Raw genomic sequence first — 14534 nt, 5'->3', positions numbered from 1 at the left:
AGATTTCTCTAGTTGGGGTCTCCTCTCTAGTTGGGAGTGCAGGCTGTAGAGCGCAGGCTCAGTAGTGTGACGCATGGGCTTAGTTGCCCCACGGTATGTGGAATCCTCCCAGACCAAGGTTCGAACTCATGTGCCCTGCATTGGCAGGCAGATTCTTAACCACTGGACCACCAGGGAAGTCCAGTGTCTACCTTCTGATTAGCAGTTCCTCCCTCCTGGCTAGAATGGGTAACCCCCTTTACTGACATTACTGGTCATTTCATCCCTGTTCTTATCTCTTGGTCAGCTATTACTCAATAATGTGATGCTAATATTGGTTACTCTCAGCCCCTCTACAACACCTGCCTCACTCACCCACTATGTCTTTCACACATAGCCTTGTCTCCTTTTTCCCCAAGAAGCTATTTTCTCTTTCTTCTGAGTCAGGATAGGACATTGATGTCCCTTTTTATTACTTCTCATCAGTTTCTCCACATCCTTCCCAGGTTTGAAGGGAGATCCCCCCTGTCCACACACTGTGCAGGACACCGGAAGTAAGAGGTCTGCCAGCCTGCTTATTCCCATCCTCAATGCCCAGAACTGAGCAGGTCACCAACCTACAGTGCCTACCCCTACCCTTCTTCCAGCCAGGTAGGTGCTCTCCTCTCCCTACCCTCCAACCCCAAACAGGATCATATTTCTCTCTGAGAATATTTCTCTCTATTGTTAAATATCTCCAAACAAGGGGAAGGCCATGTTTACTCAGCTCTCTGGCTTGGTGACTTCCAGCCCTAATTTTTAGAGCAACGTTCCTAATGTTAGATACCATCCCCTTTTCTGTAATTCAAAACCATTTCTCCCATTTAGTGGGTAAGGGAAGAAGGGAACAGTAAATGGATAGTGTTTGACACTGGAGAGGAAGGGTCTAATGACAGGCAGCCCTTCTCTTAGGGCTGGAAACCTGAAGTCCTAGATGTGCATTCTACCCTATGACCTGGAACCTTGGGGAATCACTTGAATCTTTTGAGGGAAAGGTTTTATCTTGTGTCCATTTCTGAGGACAAGGATTTCAGACTCTTAAGAGTCTGTCCCTATTCATTCCCAGACACATCCAGGGAGTAACACGTGGGTCAGTGTAGGGCAGAACCCATCAGTAGGTAATACTCGGTCTCCAGCTCAGGAGGCAGCTCTCATCTGGCACCTGTAGGGAGTTGGCAAGGGTTCCAGAGCCTCTCCTGCCATTGTAGTTGATATCAGCTTACGCTTTTGACCTTAGATCTCCTCTCTCAGCAATGACTCTTCACCCCTGCAATCTAGACAAGTGTAAGCAGTGAGTGAGTGAAGTTGCTCAGTCATGTCCGACTCTTTGTGACCCCATGGACTATAGCCTACCAGGCTTCTCCATCCATAGGATTTTCCAGGCAAGAATACTGGAGTGGGTTGCCATTTCCTTCTCCAGGAGATCTTCCTGACCCAGGGATTGAACCCTGGTCTCCCTCATTGTAGGCAGACGCTTTACCGTCAGAGCCACCAGGGAAGTCTTTTTAGTGTAAGCAGTAGGCCTAAGCAAATGCCAGCTCTGGGTAAGGTGCCCCCTCCCCTGGTAGGCACATACCATGAATTGGAGGTGAAGCAGTTAGGATGGGATGGATGGAGAGTTAGGTGTTAGAAAGTAGGAAATGTCTCTGGAAGTATTGGGTACCTGGAGTACTGTGCCTACCTCTCTGTCAGTCTGGATGTCTGATCCCTCAAAGCTGCTGGGCCACTTGGTCTGCTACACCCTTGGTTTTTGCCACACGAGGGCGCTGCTGACCAATTAAAACTCCTGCCCCTTAGCGGACAGCATTTGGGTGAAGGGAGAGGAGGGCACCACACTCTTTTCCTGAGACAGGGGTGAGAAACATCCCCAGGGAGCCTGAGTCCAGAGACCCAAGGAGCCAGAAGAATAGCTAATTGTTCTTGCACTCGATCTTCCTTAAAAAATTGCCTGAGACCCTGAATGCTCTTACCTAGTGGACTGATATGTCACTGGATTCCCAGTCAAACCTGGAAAGCCTCCTAGTTTTAGGCACCAAACACCTCATACAGGTGTTTCTTTCTTTAGGGGTGTAACAGGCTCCGCCTATCCTCAGCCTCTAGACAGTCACTTTCCAGCCCAGAGTTTGGAGGTATCTGGGTTTTCAGAGAGAAAAAAAATCTCTTATGATAATTGTTTTAAGAGAAGTAGCTCTTAAAGAGTTAGCTCTCTTAAGAGAAAGGGAGAGGACTGAAAAGACTGAGAGAGTAGCAAAGTTCAACCTTCTGTGCCCCCATCACTTCTCCCAGCACAAACCTGCAGAGCTCAGATGATCTGAAAGATATTTACAGCCTGAGTGTCTAAAGGACACCCAGGACACTCTTGGGGCTCTGTGCCAAAAAGGTGTCAGAAAGCAGAATGGGATGGGGGCTGCTTTGGCCCTTAAGCCTCATGGTGCTCCCATATGTATATTGGCTCCACTAAGGATCCAAGGGCCTCGGAGCCCTTGTGGGGATAAGGTCTCCCACATTTGGTCCTCAGTCTCCAGGAAGCCCTCTAGGCTGAACAGGCTAAGGGAGATGACGAGGTCCTCCTCCTCCCTCCTCCCCCGTGCCCGAGGGCCCCTCCCCAGGAGGACAGCCTGATTAAACAGTCGGCGCTGCTGGAATTGCTGCACAGCTGGCGCTCCCCCCAGCACCCCGAGCAGAGCAGCAGCGCAGATTAAAATCTCCAATTAGCGTTAAAGTGAAGTGAGGAGGTACTGAGACTGCCAAGGAGGCCAGGCGGGGGCCCTCAGTTGGCAGATACCCCCAGTACTGCCTGGATTCTGAGTACCACTTTTAGTTACTCCTTTTTTCGTAGCTCCTCACCCAACAGCTCTCAGTGCCTATTAACTTTGCCTTGCTTGGGGCCAGAAGGCTTTAGATGGGTGGCGACGGGGCAGATGCCTTACAAAATGCTGGGGACACCATAAATGTGAAGGAGAAAAGATGCTCTACTCACAGCCTGCCAGATTGAGGTGACTTTGTACTACTTGTGGTTCTTCTTGCACAGAGAAAGAACAAATAGGTCCCTCCAGAGCCTCTTACTTATAAGGTGCTGCCCACGCAAATGTCCATGCTTGTATATTTTATCCTATTTGACTCATCTGCTCCCACCCAAATCATGGCTCCTTCCTTCCTCCCTCCATTTTTTTCTCAGCTTTCCTGTGGGCAGGGGTAGGTACAGCCTGGCTTGGGAGCACTGCCATGCCCTGCCACCTGGGTCCCACCATGCTTCTCGTTATCTTTGCAGTTTAGGGAAGAGCAGGGGTATACCAAGAATAGAAGCCTCAGACTCTTGCAACCCCTGAACATCACACCCCATCTTAAGGGCCCTCTACCATTTACACTTCTACCTTTCACTCACCGAACCCAGAAGGAGGACAGTAAAGCTAGCCACAACCTTTGACTTCCCTCTGCCCCTTTAAGGGAAATGGAAGTGGGTACCCAGCTGACTGAACCTACTCACACCTCCAGAAATTAGACACCAGGGCACAGTGCCACCCTCCCAGGCTGGCACATGCTACCCTGGCAGAGGTTCAAATAGCTTTCCCCCACACCCCACCTCTATGTCTTCCTCTTCTCTCTCCCTCTTTCTTCCTCTCTTTTTTTTTCTCAGCTCAAAGCACAGCTGAGCCTTAAAAGGGGGGGACCAAGCTGGGGCAGGGGGGTGGAGAGCTCCAATAGCACGTTTTCACCTGCCATTTAATTGGATGTATTTTTAATTAATGGGACCTCAGGGACCAACATGAGACAATCTGATCTCTGAATAGGGACAGGGGAGAGCTTGGGTAGGGGAGGAGGATTGGGCCACTGGGTGCGGTTACCGGGAACCCAGGCCCATCAATCACTGGCCACTTTGCGTTCTGGCATGGAGAATAGCGAGGTGGAGGAGGAGGAGAGGCACTGGGATTTCCCCCCAACTGCCAGGACCTTCAAAAAGGATGGAACCGTACCAGTTGCCTCATTTCCGAGCCCCCAAATTGCAGCCAGGATGTTAGGTAAGGCTGTTTTCTTGTTCCTGAGTTTTGTGCAGTTGAGCTTGTCCCAGTGAGTGCTGTAAAATTGTGAAAGGAAGGTGAGGACAGAGCTTTGAGGTCCTTGAAGGGTGAGGAGAAGAGCTAGGGACCAAGAAACCAGAGACTCTGGTGAGAGGGAGGAGAGGGGCAGGGTTCAGAGATATTTCTGTGTGTTTAGACATAAAATAAGTGCCATGGAGACCACATGCAAATGAGTGCTGATGCCTTGGGGTATGGATCACAGACCCTACTGTGGTGAGGAAGAGAACTTGGAGCTAGTCTCTTCAAACTGTTCGTTTTACAGATGTGAAAACGGAGACCCAGAGAAAGGAAATCAGTTGAATCTTGTCCTGGAGTTTCTTTTGTTCCTGGATTTGGGGTATTCCTGGGAACCCCAGAAAATGTAGGTAGGTAGGGTATCGGGAGGAAAGTCAAGGGGAAAGTTTGGCAGAGTATTATTTTCCGTTTCTTGGAGTCTCCTGTCTCTGACCCCTGAGTTTTGAAAGCAACTTAAGGGAGTAAGGTGGGTGCATCATTGGGGGGACATTTCCCTCACACAATCTGTTCCAGAGGGCATCTCCATTCCCTTGCTTTCATGTAGACAGATCCTCCACAACTACCCACTCCCATGAGATTTTACTGTATTCGAAAAGGCACAGGGAAAGAAATACATCAACTTCCCCAGCTCCTTAACCAAAGTATAGATTCCCCAATGGCGACTAAATATTGAGCTTTTTCTGAGATCTTATCACAAATTTCTCTGCTGCAGTAAAAACTGCTAGAGAAAATTATGCCCCAAAATGTAGCAAGGTGTGGTCTTGTCCTATGTCTAGGCCAAGAAGAGAGAGAGAGTTAAAACTCAAGGCTCTGAAAGCTGAGTCAGAAATGCCCCTGTATTTGTGCAGCACCATGGCCCAAAGCTCTTAGTGAAGCCCCGTCTGATTCTATAAGGTATTGATGCACACTGGAGAGGGGGTCACGTTTCCAGCTGTCCCCACCCCCACCTCCTTCACTATTCAGATGCTAGAGTTAAGAAAGGTTTATGGGGAGAAGTGACTTGCCCACCAAGTTGCCAAAGATGGCATTTCTTGGCATCTCCTTCCTTCCTCAAAAAAGTCAACATAAAAAAAAAAATTCAACATTGTTTGTTCTGTGCTTCATGAGACCAAGTTGAGGTCTGGACAAGGATGGGCAGAGAGCTTGGAAAGCTGTGTGAGTTTAAGAAACTTTGTCACACTCTCCAAGCCCCCAACACTTATACCCTACTCCCAGAAATATGTTCTCATCTCAGTACACCCACCATTTAATATCCCCAAAGTCCCTAGGAAAGACCCAGATGTGCCTTTTAAGTGCCCCCTGGCTCACTCTTCCCTTTTCTTAGACCCTCAGGGCCATCTCCTTGGCTGTCTGATTCTCTGCCCTTTCTACTACCAACAAGATAAGAAGGCCCCCTTGCATTGCCCTGCTTCCAAGGACCTGCAGGAAGAGGAGCAACGGTGGGGGGAGTTGGGGGGTGGCGGGAATTGTGCTAGGGAGTTGAAAAGGAAGGTTTTCTTGTGAGAGTAGGTCAGGGAGAAACCAGAAGGAAAGGGAGAAGTCAGGAGGAAAGATAGAGAGGGGGAATTTGGAAACTGAGGCCTGTAGTCCCACCTTTGGGCAGGGGGTTGCTACCTAACTCAAAGCAGGCTATTCATACTGAGTGTTGTTGAGGAGATTTATTAGATGGCTCTTTAGAGAAACAGAGCAACGGAAGAACATTCAGTGGAGAAAGACAAGATGCATCAGGCTTTCTGAAGGCTCTCTTTCTCACCCCTTGTATACCCCTACTCCAGGATTAGAGGTATACTGGAGGAGCTAAAAGGCCCTTAAACCATTCGATTATTGATAGAGTCTTGATGTTTCTATCAGGAACAAGACTTGCCTCCCCTCAATCCCCACCAGCCCTGCCTCACACTCTCAAGATTTAACCAAGGGTATGACATTTACAGCCTTGGAGTCAGAGCCTGGAGCCTGCTCTGGAATCCAGAAGTAACCCTGAGCTTTTGCAGGGAAAGAGGGATAGACTTGAAGTAAGTGGAAGGCAGAGGTAGCAGCACCCAGTATCCCCTGCACTCTAGAGAAGAGGGGTTGCTGAGGGACTCTGTGTTGGCCCAGGTTTAACTTTTACTCTGATGGGGCTCCTTTCCTCCTTCTCCCTCAGTGTGTCCCACTGGTTGGTAAGAGAGCTGGATGTCTGAACCTCCCACCTTGACACCTCAAAGGTTACCAAGCAGACCATTCTCTAACTCCTAAAGCCATGGAGGAGGCAAAGGAAGACATTTCAGAGGTGGCAGTGCCATGATGTCCATCAGTACCTGGGCAGAGAAGCCGAGGAGCAGAGACAGAGACCAGAGAGGGACAGGAGGAGACGCCTGCTCCTGAAGGGCCTCCGTACCCCGTCCTGTCTCGCGCGCCTTCTCACGTGCTGACGCGGCTCTGTGCCCAGGCTGTGCCAGGCTTCCTGGCTGGTGACCCTGCTCTGCCGTACGGGCAGCCGTCCCTCTGCTCCAGCACAGAGCACGTGCCAGGGTCTCTCCCACTTCTTTCTAATGCGTCTCAGTGTGTCTGTGGTGCAGATTCCTAGGGATTAAGAAGGGGACTGTGGCCCTGGGAGTAGGAAGATGGTGGGCTCTTGGGTCCTGTAGGTGCCTGTCTGCCTGGCTGGAGCAGCTGTGGGGAGGGAAAAGGCTGCTGGCAGCTCAACTGAACTCAAGGTTCTGGTGACTCATAACAATGGGGGGTGGCTCATGATAACAACAGAGGAGAAGGTGTCAGGGCCTGTTAGAGCTCCCTTTTGCCCCATTTTTCTCCCACTCTGCGCTCTGTGGATAGAGGTCTCTCATCTGGATTGTGGGGCAAGGAGAGACCCCAGCTAAGAAAGAAGAGAGGGAAATAGGAGAGAAGATGGCAGGGAACGCTGAGCATTCCCAGGGAGAGTCTTCTCAGTGAGGAAAGGATAGGAGAGACTAGTTATTCTTACTCTGCCGTGTCCATGGGCTACACACAGGGTGGTGTGCTGGGCAGCTCAGCACTCCTGGGCAGACACAGCTACTGCTCCCTGCCCTCTCTTGCTTGTCACAGCTCTGGGCACCCAGCTGACACCCAGAAATTTTTTTTAAAGTAGGGGGGCACTATTTTAAGACTAGAACATGGAAGGATTACCACTTGGTCTTATACTTTCTTTGCTGGAAACAGAAACTGTGGTCTTCAAAGGTGCTGATTTTCTCTTCCCTTACAGGCCAAGTAGGCGATGTGCATCTTCTCCAGACTTTCTGAATCAGGGGGATGATAAAATACTATGTTTAAGGTCACACCAGCAGAACAGGGCCAGAAAGAGGACTAGGAGAACTAGCCATGCCCCTGATCACAGTCCCAGGGGCCTCCCTGTTTCAGCAAAAGGAAATAAAGATCTTGGATACCAGTGTATCTAGACACTTAATAAATATCCTCCTTCTAACCTCAGAGAAGAATCGGAGAGGAGTTCTCTGAGAGAACCTAAGTTTTCATTTGTCTATTTCTATTCTTTTCACTGATGGCAGCTCTGCTGTCCAGCAGCAGTGAGGGGCCCCTCTGTTGGGATGCTCCTGGGGATCCAGAGACAGTTTTGGTTGGACAAAGGGACAGGCTGGCTGCTCTTTGTGTAGGGAGATGTGACCGGTTCCACTTCCCCAGCTCTTCCTGGCAGCATCAGGAACCCAGGCACCCCTGCTGGAACACCCATAATAAAGCTCAACCCTGAAGTGAATTGACATATCACCTGGCTCTGCTATAAAAGTGGTGCCGTAAGGCTCGGTGCACCTGGTCGGGTGCAGACAGGTGTGGGGAGTTCAACTCCAGGAGATACAAGGATCACTCCACAATACCACCTCTTAAACCTTCTCCTCAACCCTCCTTTAACTTCCACCTTCATTTAGCTGACTCCACTTCTGGCTACCTCATGCCCTCCAATCTGAGAAGACATGGTAAGTAGTTGTCTGTTGCCTACACTTTTTTCTCACTCTCCTCCACTCCTCCCAACTCCCAGCCAAGAGTTACCCCATTTGACCTCTTCCCATCAGTGAAAGCCCTCCGGTTCTGAACCCAGAATCCCCAGCCTCTGAAACCCTCCTTCTTTTGAGAATGCCACTCTGGCTCTGAGACTGACTCACCAGTCCTCATCCTCCACATAAGTATAGCGAGGCCAAGACAAGCATGTCCACTGGCACCAAGGGCCCTGACCTGAAGCACAGGGCGGCTCTAGGGGTACAGCAGAGCTTGGCCCTGAGTGTGTATATGCCTGTGCATTGGGCACATTGGTTTATTAGTGTTATTTCAGCATTGTGATGCAGAGAGAGTAAGTGTAACAGCTGCTCCTTGCTTGCAGTGTTTATTGTTACCTAGAGACAACCTCCTGGCTTTTTCCCAGCTCCCCCTCCCCCCCCAGCCTACCCCCCTCCTTGCCAACAGTCCTCCTCTCCCCACACCGATGGGAAATTTATGGCTTGCCCATACCATGTCTTTAACCCTCTCCTGTCCATAAGATAGGTGGGTCAAGGGAAGCCAAAGTAAGCAGTGGGCCTACTTAGGTCCCAGCAGGGTAGAATAGTGCTTGGAGGAGGGAAGGAGAGACAGAGGGACAGAAGACACCTCTTCTTGCCAATCTGTGTCTGGACTCAGGCCCCAGTTTCCTTCCTGACTCTCATGTTGAGAGAAAAGTCTTAGGATCCCAGGCTTCTCCTTACAAGATTATTCTCTTCCCTGGTTATCTCTAAGCGCCCCCTCCTCAGTGGACTGGCTGCTCCTGAGCAAGTACAACAAGGTAGTATTGAGACAGGAGAAATAAATGCAGAGTGGCAGAACCCCTGGGTCCCCTCCTTTCTATAGAGATGTCATATTGAGACAAACAAGAGACTCTGGCATGAACGGTGTTGGCCAGACCTCCGCAGCTGAGTAGATGTCAAACATGAAGCTGGCTGCTGAGCCTGGCGGGGAAAACTACCCACCTTAACTTCACCCTTAGCCCGGCACTAAGGTCCTAAGAGAGCCTGATCTCCTTGGTCTACTTTCCTAATCCATTTTCTCCTGCTCATTGTTTGGTTTGATCCATTGGGGAAGATCCAAGAGACCAAGGGAACTGAGGCGTCAACAGTCCTGTGGAAAGAGAAACTCCTGTATCCCATCTGGTCCCAGGACCTTTCATGGAGAGGCATCATGTCATATATTCACCATCCCTGCTGGAAACAAGAGAAATAAAAGAATAGGATTTTAGCAGAAAGGATAGAGGTTAGACATATGGAAAAACTTACTCGTAGGGTATAAGACTTCAGAATGGACCTACTTCTCTTTAGAGACTTTTCTTTTGCCTTGGATGATTTTAAGTCTGTGTTTACCCAAGGGGCATTGGAAGAGCAGGGGTAATTTTCTGGGGCTCCTCCAGACATGAACCTCAGTGCAGTTTCCCCCTCAGTTCTAAACCTAGTATGTGTGGTGGTTAGATTGTAAATTTATGGGCTGACAGCCTTGAGTTCCAATGCTGGTGCTGCTGCTCACTAGCTGTGCCACCTTGGTAAATCCCGTAACCTCTTTTAGCCCTAGTTTCCTTGCCTGTGAAATGTAGATAGCCTTTTAAGATGGTGAAGAGAATTTAGTGAAATAATGTGTGTAAAGTACCTCAGAAAGTGCCTGATACTGAGTAGGTGCTCAGTCAATAGTGGTTGATACAATAGAGTCTACTACTTTTTTAGAGTCATCAGGGCTGATTTCTTCAAAGGCTCTTATGAATCCCATGGAATTATAGCCAAATGTGAGTTTGTGCAAGTGCTGGGGGTAATGTCCATAGTTTTACTGATGATGTGAAACAGGGCGGCAGTCTCCTGGAAAGGAAGTAGCCCCAATCCTTTGAGTCACACTCCAGAAGAAGTTAGTTTCCGCATACCCCATGACTTCAGCTAGGAGCTCCGCAGGTAGTGTCCTGCCTGGAACTATAGCTTCATCTAGAATGGAGCTGGGACAGACAGCCAGGAAGGTAACACGGAGGAATGGAAAGCCCTGGTGGCTGGTAGTCCAGTGGTTAGGACTCCGTGCTTCCACTGCAGGGGGCGTGTGTGTTCCATCCCTGGTCAGGGAACTAAGATCCTACGTGCTGTGCAGCACAGCCAAAATAAAAAGATAGCAACACAGAGCGCTTGCCAAGCACTTTACAGTTTGTAAGTGCATTTACCTGTATTAGCTCTGTTAAATACCCAGAACATCTCAGTAAAATGAAGAACTACCTGGCATTGTTCTTTGTATATTATATTTTTAAGGATGTTTAAAGTCTGTAGACTATTTCATCACCTCGGTATGTCATGATTTATAAAGCTCATCCACTATTTTAATCATTTAGATATGTTTACTGTTACAGATAATACCATGATGAACATCCTACCACATAAAACTTTGTGTTTTTTTTTCATTTTTTATTGAAGTAGAATTGATATACATTTTATTAGTTTCAGGTTACAACATAATGGTTCAGTATTTGTATATATTGCAAAATTATCATCACAGTGAGTCTAGTTAACATCCATCACCATAATAGTTACAGAATTCTTTTTTTCTTGTGAAAAACTTCATGCAATTTTTAAAGTAAATTCAAGGGAGTGAAATTACCGGTACAACAGATACAAATACCCCAGTCCCCATAGTTATAATCATCTTATTGATGCAATGAGAATAATATTTTTTAATCTTCCTCTTTGGAATTCTGCAGTGGAAACACAAGGGCAGCCCCTTCTCTCTCCTATACCCAGCAGAAACATTAATAATCTATCATATCCTTTTTAAAAATTGAGGTAATTGCAGTTGTAAAAATAATACAGAGAGTTCCCTTATACATTTTGCCTACTTTCACCCAGTAGTAACATCTTGTAAAACTGTAGCATAACATCACAACCAGAACATTGCCATTATTTCAAACCACCAGTCTTAGTCATATTTCCCCAGTTTTACCTGTATATGTGTATATATTAAGTTCTATGCAATTTTATTACCTCTGTAAATTCTTAAATCTGCTACCACAGTTCCAGCACCACAAGGATTCTTCATGTTACCCTTTGAATGATCACGCCTCTACGTCACCCCCTTCTTAACCCTTGACAACCACTAATATATCCTCCACTTCTAAAATTTTGTCATTTGAAAATGGAATCATACATTGTGTAACTTTTGGGGATTGGATTTTTTTTCACTCAGCATAATCCTCTAGAGATCCATCTGAGTTTTTTAATGTATCAGTAGTTTATTTTATTTATTTCAAGATATGGATGTACCACAGATGTACCATGTTTAACCATTAATCTATTAAAGAATACTGAATACAACATTGTAAATCAGCTATACTCCAATAAAACTAAAAGTTTTTTGAAAAAAGGAACACTTTGTGCTCTGACTTTGTGCTCACTTAGCAACTAATGAAAAAGCCTATTCTTGGTGTCCTGAGTGTTGTTTTATATTCACTATTATTATTAACTTTCTTAACCCTTCAGTCATGGCACCTATTATTACTTCCATCTCATAGACAGGGAAAATTGAGGCTCATAAATTATCTTCCCCCGATCACATGCTGTTAAATTGCAAAGAAGAACTTGGAACTCAAGACAAGCGGGCTCTACTACAGCCGGCTTTCTCAGACCTTGACTAAGGTCAAAAGGATGTGGGCAGAACCAAAAGAGAGATGCCAGGGGCAGGAAGAGCCCTGGAGTAGCCGGGGTCAGTTCAGGTCCTCACTACTAACTTTGTTTCATAGGTTACAAGAGCTGTGTCATGAAGGTAAAGAATCTGCCTGCCAATGCAGGAAATGTAAGAGATGCAGGTTCAGTCCCTGGGTTGGGAAGATCCCCTAAAGCAGGAAATGGCAACCCAACCCAGTATTCTTGTCTGGAAAATCCCATGGATAGAGGAACCTGGCAGGCTACACTCCATGAGTTGCAAAGACTTGGACACGACTGAGCATGCCAAGTGCCCATGCACATCATGAAGCAGGGGGCAACATAGCTTGTGCGTTTGAAATCATTTCCCCTTTGACACTTCAAGTCTGAAGTGGATGAAGCCCATGAGCAGTCTTTCCGAAAACCTGAGACCTGGAATGGGAAAGGGAGAACTCAGCCTTTGGGTATGTATCAGAGGATAAATAGCCAAGGCTTTCCTTGGAAATGTGAAGTTGAGTGTCTCTGATGAGGTCTGAGGAAACTGAGTCCCATGACAAGTGAGCTTTCTATTCTGGGATGACAGGTGGAAGGCAGTAAAGGAAAATAGCATTTTAATTTTTTTTGTTTAGTGTGGTGGGGAACTATAGGTCATTTACACACAGACACATACATCTTGGGCAGGCTCAGTGTCTGGGACATGGTAGGAGGAAAGCAGAGTGGAAGAAAAAAATGCTAGTTCACCATTTTGCCTCTGCGGCCGCAACCAAAAGTATGCTCAGGCTTCAGAAGAGGCTTGCCTTCAGCATCCTCCGCTGTGGCAAAAAGAAGGTCTGGTTAGGCCCCAATAAGACTAATGAAATCACCAATGCCGCCTCATATCAGCAGCTCTAGAAGCTGATCAAAGATGGGCTGATGATCTGGAAGACTATGATGGTCCATTCCCAGGCTCGATGCTGGAAAGACACCTTGGCCCACTGGAACGGGATGCACAGAGGCACAGGTAAGGGAAAGGGTACTGCCAATGCTCCGATGAGAAGGTAACCTGGATGAGGAGGCTGAGAAGCCTGCCCCGGCTTCTCAGAGGATACTGTGAACCTAAGAAGATTGACCACTACATGTATCACAGCCTGTACCTTAAAGTGAAGGGTAATATGTTCAGAAACAAGCAGATTCTCAAGGAACATATCCGCAAGCTGAAGGCAGACTAGGCTTGCAAGAAGCTTCTGGCGGACCAGGCTGACGCCCACAGGTTGAAGACCAAGGAAGCCCACAAGCACCGTGAAGAGCGGCTCCAGGCCAAGAAGAAGGAAATCATAAGGACTCCATCCAAGAAGGAAGAAACCAAGAAATAAAGTTCTCCCCTCTTCTCTGTACATAGTGGCCTTGGCAACTACAAGCATCACTCATTCAATAAAAAAACAAGTCTTTATCTGCCTAAAAAAAAAGCCAGTTCACACTTAGTCCTCGCTTTACCACTGCTCTTTCTCTCCAAATCAAGGACAGCTAAGTCAGAAGGACTTAGAGAAATCATTTGGTCTATCCCTCAGCCTCTGGGCACTGGCAGAAGCTGACAGGTGGAAACCTAGAGTCAGCCCAAACGTGATGAATGGCAGAGATGCCAGCTTGCAGGAGAGAAAGTTTGGCTTTCCTCCTGAGAGCTATGTCTGGCCAAAGGCTGCCTCCTCCCACCTCCTGCTGGGACTGGATTTTTTTTTTTTTTAAAGTTGCTGTTACCACTGTTCCCCTGGCCTATTCCAGTGGCTATAGTGGACTTATAACAACTTTCCCTGTCTACTTACAGCCCAGGAACCAAGCTGAGAGCACACATCACTCTTCTCCAACTTCCTTGGCCCATCAGAAATGGCGAATCTTCTTCCAACACACCCTCCATCCTTATCCAGTAATTCTGGCCATGGGGGATAAACACTGAGGGCTTCAGAATTTATAAGAAGTACTTTGCATTCTTGAAATAATCAGAGATATCTATTCTAAACCTTTTTTGAGGGTGGAAGTTGGTGGGTTTTTTTAATTTGTTTTTGTCTTTTTGCCACACAGTGTGGCTTACAGAATCTTAGTTCCCCCACCAGGGATTGAACCTGGGCCCTTGGCTGTGAAAGCGCAGAGTCCTAACCACTGGACAGTCAGGAAATTCCCTGGGTAGAAGTTCTTAGACAAAAGGAGCCCACTTTTACTGGCTCTTATTCCCAGTGAGATTCCTGACTGTCAGAGGTCTGGAATGTGGAGACAGCTACCTGCCCTTTAAGCCAAGATGGCACCTAACCAGGAAACCCCAAGACCTCTGCTCCTTCTCTCATCTTAGCTGCCCCTCCATCCACTCCAGGTACCCTCCTGTCCTGCCACCACTCCCTTCGCCTTCCTCTTTCTTCTCTCTCAGCAAGTTTTTTATGTGATTACAGGCACTGCATGGTAATTAGTGCTAAACTCATTTGCACAACTACAGTTAATTGGCTACAACAATTAATTAATGTGTTGGAAATTTGGCACTGGGAAAAAAAAGTTTGTCATCAAAAAAAAAAAGGGCAAAAATTTTAGAGTGAGATACCCATAAAAATCGAGCGCAGGCTTCAAAAGCCCAGCTGGGCCTCAAACTTAAGGCTGGCCTCAGATGCCTTCCGACTCTCAACTTCAACACGTTTTCCTCTTTCCTCTTTCATTTTTTCCCTCTTCCTTTCTCTATTTCTCTTCTTGCTCGCTCACTCTCTCTCTTTTTTTTTTTTTTTACAACTTAAGCAAACTCATTTCCCTGATAAAA

General features: G+C 47.3%; 1 protein-coding gene and 1 pseudogene across 1 annotated transcript in view; both read left to right on the top strand.

The window, feature by feature from the left end:
* Window positions 1-630, top strand: part of CDK12 (cyclin dependent kinase 12) — a 51746-nt gene extending 51116 nt beyond the window's left edge. Inside the window, exon 15 of the transcript XR_010659611.1 lies at window positions 486-630. The gene's annotated coding sequence lies outside the window, so the exon portion shown is untranslated. The remainder of the gene's footprint in view (window positions 1-485) is intronic.
* Window positions 1-13113, top strand: part of LOC136149795 (large ribosomal subunit protein eL19-like) — a 239275-nt pseudogene extending 226162 nt beyond the window's left edge.
* Window positions 13114-14534: the final 1421 nt, after the last annotated feature.

Source organism: Muntiacus reevesi, chromosome 18 (assembly GCF_963930625.1).
Source record: "Muntiacus reevesi chromosome 18, mMunRee1.1, whole genome shotgun sequence".
Classification (NCBI taxonomy): domain Eukaryota; kingdom Metazoa; phylum Chordata; class Mammalia; order Artiodactyla; family Cervidae; genus Muntiacus; species Muntiacus reevesi.
Note: the sequence above shows the minus strand (reverse complement) of the source record. Positions and strands in the feature narration are given on the sequence as shown.